Source organism: Bombus affinis, chromosome 4 (genome assembly GCF_024516045.1).
Source record: "Bombus affinis isolate iyBomAffi1 chromosome 4, iyBomAffi1.2, whole genome shotgun sequence".
Lineage (NCBI taxonomy): Eukaryota > Metazoa > Arthropoda > Insecta > Hymenoptera > Apidae > Bombus > Bombus affinis.
The window spans coordinates 11,262,065-11,271,029 of record NC_066347.1 but is presented as its reverse complement, the minus strand read 5'-3'; positions in this window follow the sequence as shown (position 1 = coordinate 11,271,029).

Here is an 8,965-nt window from a genome sequence, read left to right as displayed (position 1 = left end):
TTTCCGCTAATCCTTCGGGTTATCCGGTGCACGGGAGTACGTCGTGTAGGTTTGATAGTACGTTCGTTAGCTTCATTTTCTTTCACTCGTTCCAAGTTAGATAAATGTGTCTTTGATACCGAATGCTGCCGGTAGGGCTACGAATTATGTACTGATATATGTACGATATATGTACTGATCGATGTAATCTTTGTGTGGGAGATAGATGTTGTTTTATGTATGTTGTTCTACGTTTGTGAAGATTCATGTAAATGCTGCGTTGGAGATATGTGTTTCGCAGTTAGGGTACGAAACAACTATTTCTTCACGCAGGCCCATGGTCAAGTAGAGACGGTACTCGACATTCTGCCAATGGGTTGAATGTCGAGATGAATGTATAAAGATAAATAACCCATGGGCGGGTCTCTTGCGTAGTCACCTCCTCGTGGTGAGACCTGGTAATTGGCATCGTTTTCCAAAAAATTAATCCGTTGATTAATCTTTGGAAAACGATGCCAAGCTAAGAACTACGCACCAGTCCGGTTTGGATCTCCAAATGCCGCGAACAGAATTTTGGATGATCCAGACTGGGCTGCACCGTGGGACACCGTTGGACATCGTTGGACACCGTTGGACACCGTTGGACACCGTTGGACACCGTTGGACACCGTTGGACACCGTTGGACACCGTTGGACACCGTTGGACGTCGTTGGACGTCGTTGGACATCGTTGGACGCCGGGGGACACCGTAGAATGCGTGCGTTTTAGGCTTAATTAATAGTAAGATAGACACCTATGTTCAGTGCATTGTGAGCTCATTCTGTACAACGACACTTATCCATCTTGGAACGAAAAATTGTATCCGCGATTTGTCGGTACGCGATCGCTCAGTTGTTTCAAACTGTCGCGTGACGTACTCGCTCGTGCGTATTCCGGGTACGTGCGGGTCAACGTGCACTGGACAACTCTTTGGATTCGTATGGCGGCCCAAGCACACCTCAGTCTTGGTGACTGCTCGACGACTGCTCGACGTTCGCATCGAATCGCGGGAGTTGTCGTCGCGCCGCTGATGCTTGCGAATCTGTTGGGGATTCAGTCGTGGATCTGCACTCCTGTCCGATTGGTACTTCGGTACTCGGGCAGGGACCTGTAATTTCACGTCCTCCGTAATCCTGTTCGGGCCCGTGGGGGTGGGCCCCACTGTTCAGTCGAAGATCATGCCTTCGTAATCCTGTTCAGCGGCCCCTCCACAGGGGTGGGCCCCACTGTTCAGTTGAGGCCTCTGCCTTCGTAATCCTGTTCAGCGGCCCCTCCCCGGGTTCCACATGTTCAGTTGGAGTGTGTTAAGTTGCCGGCCTATGTGCTGGATCCACGGCTGGATCACCAGCGGATCACTGGCATCATCGGTCGGCGCCATCGACCGCGACTCGTATAAGTTTCGAACGGCGAAACAGGAATCGAGTTATGGTCAATACTTGGGCTTTCCGCTAATCATTCGGGTTATCCGGTGCACGGGAGTACGTCGTGTAGGTTTGATAGTACGTTCTTTAGCTTCATTTTCTTTCACTCGTTCCAAGTTAGATAAATGTGTCTTTGATACCGAATGCTGCCGGTAGGGCTACGAATTATGTACTGATATATGTACGATATATGTACTGATCGATGTAATCTTTGTGTGGGAGATAGATGTTGTTTTATGTATGTTGTTCTACGTTTGTGAAGATTCATGTAAATGCTGCGTTGGAGATATGTGTTTCGCAGTTAGGGTACGAAACAACTATTTCTTCACGCAGGCCCATGGTCAAGTAGAGACGGTACTCGACATTCTGCCAATGGGTTGAATGTCGAGATGAATGTATAAAGATAAATAACCCATGGGCGGGTCTCTTGCGTAGTCACCTCCTCGTGGTGAGACCTGGTAATTGGCATCGTTTTCCAAAAAATTAATCCGTTGATTAATCTTTGGAAAACGATGCCAAGCTAAGAACTACGCACCAGTCCGGTTTGGATCTCCAAATGCCGCGAACAGAATTTTGGATGATTCAGACTGGGCTGCACCGTGGGACACCGTTGGACATCGTTGGACACCGTTGGACACCGTTGGACACCGTTGGACACCGTTGGACACCGTTGGACGTCGTTGGACGTCGTTGGACATCGTTGGACGCCGGGGGACACCGTAGAATGCGTGCGTTTTAGGCTTAATTAATGGTAAGATAGACACCTATGTTCAGTGCATTGTGAGCTCATTCTGTACAACGACACTTATCCATCTTGGAACGAAAAATTGTATCCGCGATTTGTCGGTACGCGATCGCTCAGTTGTTTCAAACTGTCGCGTGACGTACTCGCTCGTGCGTATTCCGGGTACGTGCGGGTCAACGTGCACTGGACAACTCTTTGGATTCGTATGGCGGCCCAAGCACACCTCAGTCTTGGTGACTGCTCGACGACTGCTCGACGTTCGCATCGAATCGCGGGAGTTGTCGTCGCGCCGCTGATGCTTGCGAATCTGTTGGGGATTCAGTCGTGGATCTGCATTCCTGTCCGATTGGTACTTCGGTACTCGGGCAGGGACCTGTAATTTCACGTCCTCCGTAATCCTGTTCGGGCCCGTGGGGGTGGGCCCCACTGTTCAGTCGAAGATCATGCCTTCGTAATCCTGTTCAGCGGCCCCTCCACAGGGGTGGGCCCCACTGTTCAGTTGAGGCCTCTGCCTTCGTAATCCTGTTCAGCGGCCCCTCCCCGGGTTCCACATGTTCAGTTGGAGTGTGTTAAGTTGCCGGCCTATGTGCTGGATCCACGGCTGGATCACCAGCGGATCACTGGCATCATCGGTCGGCGCCATCGACCGCGACTCGTATAAGTTTCGAACGGCGAAACAGGAATCGAGTTATGGTCAATACTTGGGCTTTCCGCTAATCCTTCGGGTTATCCGGTGCATGGGAGTACGTCGTGTAGGTTTGATAGTACGTTCGTTAGCTTCATTTTCTTTCACTCGTTCCAAGTTAGATAAATGTGTCTTTGATACCGAATGCTGCCGGTAGGGCTACGAATTATGTACTGATATATGTACGATATATGTACTGATCGATGTAATCTTTGTGTGGGAGATAGATGTTGTTTTATGTATGTTGTTCTACGTTTGTGAAGATTCATGTAAATGCTGCGTTGGGGATATGTTTTTCGCAGTTAGGGTACGAAACAACTATTTCTTCACGCAGGCCCATGGTCAAGTAGAGACGGTACTCGACATTCTGCCAATGGGTTGAATGTCGAGATGAATGTATAAAGATAAATAACCCATGGGCGGGTCTCTTGCGTAGTCACCTCCTCGTGGTGAGACCTGGTAATTGGCATCGTTTTCCAAAAAATTAATCCGTTGATTAATCTTTGGAAAACGATGCCAAGCTAAGAACTACGCACCAGTCCGGTTTGGATCTCCAAATGCCGCGAACAGAATTTTGGATGATCCAGACTGGGCTGCACCGTGGGACACCGTTGGACATCGTTGGACACCGTTGGACACCGTTGGACACCGTTGGACACCGTTGGACACCGTTGGACACCGTTGGACGTCGTTGGACGTCGTTGGACATCGTTGGACGCCGGGGGACACCGTAGAATGCGTGCGTTTTAGGCTTAATTAATGGTAAGATAGACACCTATGTTCAGTGCATTGTGAGCTCATTCTGTACAACGACACTTATCCATCTTGGAACGAAAAATTGTATCCGCGATTTGTCGGTACGCGATCGCTCAGTTGTTTCAAACTGTCGCGTGACGTACTCGCTCGTGCGTATTCCGGGTACGTGCGGGTCAACGTGCACTGGACAACTCTTTGGATTCGTATGGCGGCCCAAGCACACCTCAGTCTTGGTGACTGCTCGACGACTGCTCGACGTTCACATCGAATCGCGGGTGTTGTCGTCGCGCCGCTGATGCTTGCGAATCTGTTGGGGATTCAGTCGTGGATCTGCACTCCTGTCCGATTGGTACTTCGGTACTCGGGCAGGGACCTGTAATTTCACGTCCTCCGTAATCCTGTTCGGGCCCGTGGGGGTGGGCCCCACTGTTCAGTCGAAGATCATGCCTTCGTAATCCTGTTCAGCGGCCCCTCCCCGGGTTCCACATGTTCAGTTGGAGTGTGTTAAGTTGCCGGCCTATGTGCTGGATCCACGGCTGGATCACCAGCGGATCACTGGCATCATCGGTCGGCGCCATCGACCGCGACTCGTATAAGTTTCGAACGGCGAAACAGGAATCGAGTTATGGTCAATACTTGGGCTTTCCGCTAATCCTTCGGGTTATCCGGTGCACGGGAGTACGTCGCGTAAGTTTGTGAGTTCGTTCGTTAGCTTCATTTTCTTTCACTCGTTCCAAGTTAGATAAATGTGTCTTTGATACCGAATGCTGCCGGTAGGGCTACGAATTATGTACTGATATATGTACGATATATGTACTGATCGATGTAATCTTTGTGTGGGAGATAGATGTTGTTTTATGTATGTTGTTCTACGTTTGTGAAGATTCATGTAAATGCTGCGTTGGAGATATGTGTTTCGCAGTTAGGGTACGAAACAACTATTTCTTCACGCAGGCCCATGGTCAAGTAGAGACGGTACTCGACATTCTGCCAATGGGTTGAATGTCGAGATGAATGTATAAAGATAAATAACCCATGGGCGGGTCTCTTGCGTAGTCACCTCCTCGTGGTGAGACCTGGTAATTGGCATCGTTTTCCAAAAAATTAATCCGTTGATTAATCTTTGGAAAACGATGCCAAGCTAAGAACTACGCACCAGTCCGGTTTGGATCTCCAAATGCCGCGAACAGAATTTTGGATGATCCAGACTGGGCTGCACCGTGGGACACCGTTGGACATCGTTGGACACCGTTGGACACCGTTGGACACCGTTGGACACCGTTGGACACCGTTGGACACCGTTGGACGTCGTTGGACGTCGTTGGACATCGTTGGACGCCGGGGGACACCGTAGAATGCGTGCGTTTTAGGCTTAATTAATGGTAAGATAGACACCTATGTTCAGTGCATTGTGAGCTCATTCTGTACAACGACACTTATCCATCTTGGAACGAAAAATTGTATCCGCGATTTGTCGGTACGCGATCGCTCAGTTGTTTCAAACTGTCGCGTGACGTACTCGCTCGTGCGTATTCCGGGTACGTGCGGGTCAACGTGCACTGGACAACTCTTTGGATTCGTATGGCGGCCCAAGCACACCTCAGTCTTGGTGACTGCTCGACGACTGCTCGACGTTCGCATCGAATCGCGGGAGTTGTCGTCGCGCCGCTGATGCTTGCGAATCTGTTGGGGATTCAGTCGTGGATCTGCACTCCTGTCCGATTGGTACTTCGGTACTCGGGCAGGGACCTGTAATTTCACGTCCTCCGTAATCCTGTTCGGGCCCGTGGGGGTGGGCCCCACTGTTCAGTCGAAGATCATGCCTTCGTAATCCTGTTCAGCGGCCCCTCCACAGGGGTTAGGTTGGGGTTAGGTTGGGGTTAGGTTGGGGTTAGGTTGGGGTTAGGTTGGGGTTAGGTTGGGGTTAGGTTGGGGTTAGGTTGGGGTTAGGTTGGGGTTAGGTTGGGGTTAGGTTGGGTTAGGTTGGGGTTAGGTTGGGGTTAGGTTGGGGTTAGGTTGGGGTTAGGTTGGGGTTAGGTTGGGGTTAGGTTGGGGTTAGGTTGGGGTTAGGTTGGGGTTAGGTTGGGGTTAGGTTGGGGTTAGGTTGGGGTTAGGTTGGGGTTAGGTTGGGGTTAGGTTGGGGTTAGGTTGGGGTTAGGTTGGGGTTAGGTTGGGGTTAGGTTGGGGTTAGGTTGGGGTTAGGTTGGGGTTAGGTTGGGGTTAGGTTGGGGTTAGGTTGGGGTTAGGTTGGGGTTAGGTTGGGGTTAGGTTGGGGTTAGGTTGGGGTTAGGTTGGGGTTAGGTTGGGGTTAGGTTGGGGTTAGGTTGGGGTTAGGTTGGGGTTAGGTTGGGGTTAGGTTGGGGTTAGGTTGGGGTTAGGTTGGGGTTAGGTTGGGGTTAGGTTGGGGTTAGGTTGGGGTTAGGTTGGGGTTAGGTTGGGGTTAGGTTGGGGTTAGGTTGGGGTTAGGTTGGGGTTAGGTTGGGGTTAGGTTGGGGTTAGGTTGGGGTTAGGTTGGGGTTAGGTTGGGGTTAGGTTGGGGTTAGGTTGGGGTTAGGTTGGGGTTAGGTTGGGGTTAGGTTGGGGTTAGGTTGGGGTTAGGTTGGGGTTAGGTTGGGGTTAGGTTGGGGTTAGGTTGGGGTTAGGTTGGGGTTAGGTTGGGGTTAGGTTGGGGTTAGGTTGGGGTTAGGTTGGGGTTAGGTTGGGGTTAGGTTGGGGTTAGGTTGGGGTTAGGTTGGGGTTAGGTTGGGGTTAGGTTGGGGTTAGGTTGGGGTTAGGTTGGGGTTAGGTTGGGGTTAGGTTGGGGTTAGGTTGGGGTTAGGTTGGGGTTAGGTTGGGGTTAGGTTGGGGTTAGGTTGGGGTTAGGTTGGGGTTAGGTTGGGGTTAGGTTGGGTTAGGTTGGGGTTAGGTTGGGGTTAGGTTGGGGTTAGGTTGGGGTTAGGTTGGGGTTAGGTTGGGGTTAGGTTGGGGTTAGGTTGGGGTTAGGTTGGGGTTAGGTTGGGGTTAGGTTGGGGTTAGGTTGGGGTTAGGTTGGGGTTAGGTTGGGGTTAGGTTGGGGTTAGGTTGGGGTTAGGTTGGGGTTAGGTTGGGGTTAGGTTGGGGTTAGGTTGGGGTTAGGTTGGGGTTAGGTTGGGGTTAGGTTGGGGTTAGGTTGGGGTTAGGTTGGGGTTAGGTTGGGGTTAGGTTGGGGTTAGGTTGGGGTTAGGTTGGGGTTAGGTTGGGGTTAGGTTGGGGTTAGGTTGGGGTTAGGTTGGGGTTAGGTTGGGGTTAGGTTGGGGTTAGGTTGGGGTTAGGTTGGGGTTAGGTTGGGGTTAGGTTGGGGTTAGGTTGGGGTTAGGTTGGGTTAGGTTGGGGTTAGGTTGGGGTTAGGTTGGGGTTAGGTTGGGGTTAGGTTGGGGTTAGGTTGGGGTTAGGTTGGGGTTAGGTTGGGGTTAGGTTGGGGTTAGGTTGGGGTTAGGTTGGGGTTAGGTTGGGGTTAGGTTGGGGTTAGGTTGGGGTTAGGTTGGGGTTAGGTTGGGGTTAGGTTGGGGTTAGGTTGGGGTTAGGTTGGGGTTAGGTTGGGGTTAGGTTGGGGTTAGGTTGGGGTTAGGTTGGGGTTAGGTTGGGGTTAGGTTGGGGTTAGGTTGGGGTTAGGTTGGGGTTAGGTTGGGGTTAGGTTGGGGTTAGGTTGGGGTTAGGTTGGGGTTAGGTTGGGGTTAGGTTGGGGTTAGGTTGGGGTTAGGTTGGGGTTAGGTTGGGGTTAGGTTGGGGTTAGGTTGGGGTTAGGTTGGGGTTAGGTTGGGGTTAGGTTGGGTTAGGTTGGGGTTAGGTTGGGGTTAGGTTGGGTTAGGTTGGGGTTAGGTTGGGGTTAGGTTGGGGTTAGGTTGGGGTTAGGTTGGGGGTTAGGTTGGGGTTAGGTTGGGGTTAGGTTGGGGTTAGGTTGGGGTTAGGTTGGGGTTAGGTTGGGGTTAGGTTGGGGTTAGGTTGGGGTTAGGTTGGGGTTAGGTTGGGGTTAGGTTGGGGTTAGGTTGGGGTTAGGTTGGGGTTAGGTTGGGGTTAGGTTGGGGTTAGGTTGGGGTTAGGTTGGGGTTAGGTTGGGGTTAGGTTGGGGTTAGGTTGGGGTTAGGTTGGGGTTAGGTTGGGGTTAGGTTGGGGTTAGGTTGGGGTTAGGTTGGGGTTAGGTTGGGGTTAGGTTGGGGTTAGGTTGGGGTTAGGTTGGGGTTAGGTTGGGGTTAGGTTGGGGTTAGGTTGGGGTTAGGTTGGGGTTAGGTTGGGGTTAGGTTGGGGTTAGGTTGGGGTTAGGTTGGGGTTAGGTTGGGTTAGGTTGGGGTTAGGTTGGGGTTAGGTTGGGGTTAGGTTGGGGTTAGGTTGGGGTTAGGTTGGGGTTAGGTTGGGGTTAGGTTGGGGTTAGGTTGGGGTTAGGTTGGGGTTAGGTTGGGGTTAGGTTGGGGTTAGGTTGGGGTTAGGTTGGGGTTAGGTTGGGGTTAGGTTGGGGTTAGGTTGGGTTAGGTTGGGGTTAGGTTGGGGTTAGGTTGGGGTTAGGTTGGGGTTAGGTTGGGGTTAGGTTGGGGTTAGGTTGGGGTTAGGTTGGGGTTAGGTTGGGGTTAGGTTGGGGTTAGGTTGGGGTTAGGTTGGGGTTAGGTTGGGGTTAGGTTGGGGTTAGGTTGGGGTTAGGTTGGGGTTAGGTTGGGGTTAGGTGGGGTTAGGTTGGGGTTAGGTTGGGGTTAGGTTGGGGTTAGGTTGGGGTTAGGTTGGGGTTAGGTTGGGGTTAGGTTGGGGTTAGGTTGGGGGTTAGGTTGGGGTTAGGTTGGGTGGTTGGGGTTAGGTTGGGGTTAGGTTGGGGTTAGGTTGGGGTTAGGTTGGGGTTAGGTTGGGGTTGAGGTTGGGGTTAGGTTGGGGTTAGGTTGGGGTTAGGTTGGGGTTAGGTTGGGGTTAGGTTGGGGTTAGGTTGGGGTTAGGTTGGGGTTAGGTTGGGTTAGGTTGGGGTTAGGTTGGGGTTAGGTTGGGGTTAGGTTGGGGTTAGGTTGGGGTTAGGTTGGGTTAGGTTGGGGTTAGGTTGGGGTAGGTTGGGGTTAGGTTGGGGTTAGGTTGGGGTTAGGTGGGGTTAGGTTGGGGTTAGGTTGGGGTTAGGTTGGGGTTAGGTTGGGGTTAGGTTGGGGTTAGGGGGTAGTGGGTTAGGTTGGGGTTCGGTTGGGGTTAGGTTGGGGTTTGGGGGGTTAGGTGGGGTTGGTTGGTTAGGGTGGGGTAGGTTGGGGGTTCGGGTGGGGTTAGGTTGGGGTTAGGTTGGGGTTAGGTTGGGGTTCGGTGGGTTTGGGGTTCGGTTGGGTAGGTTGGGGTTAGGGATGGGGTTTAGGGATATCGGC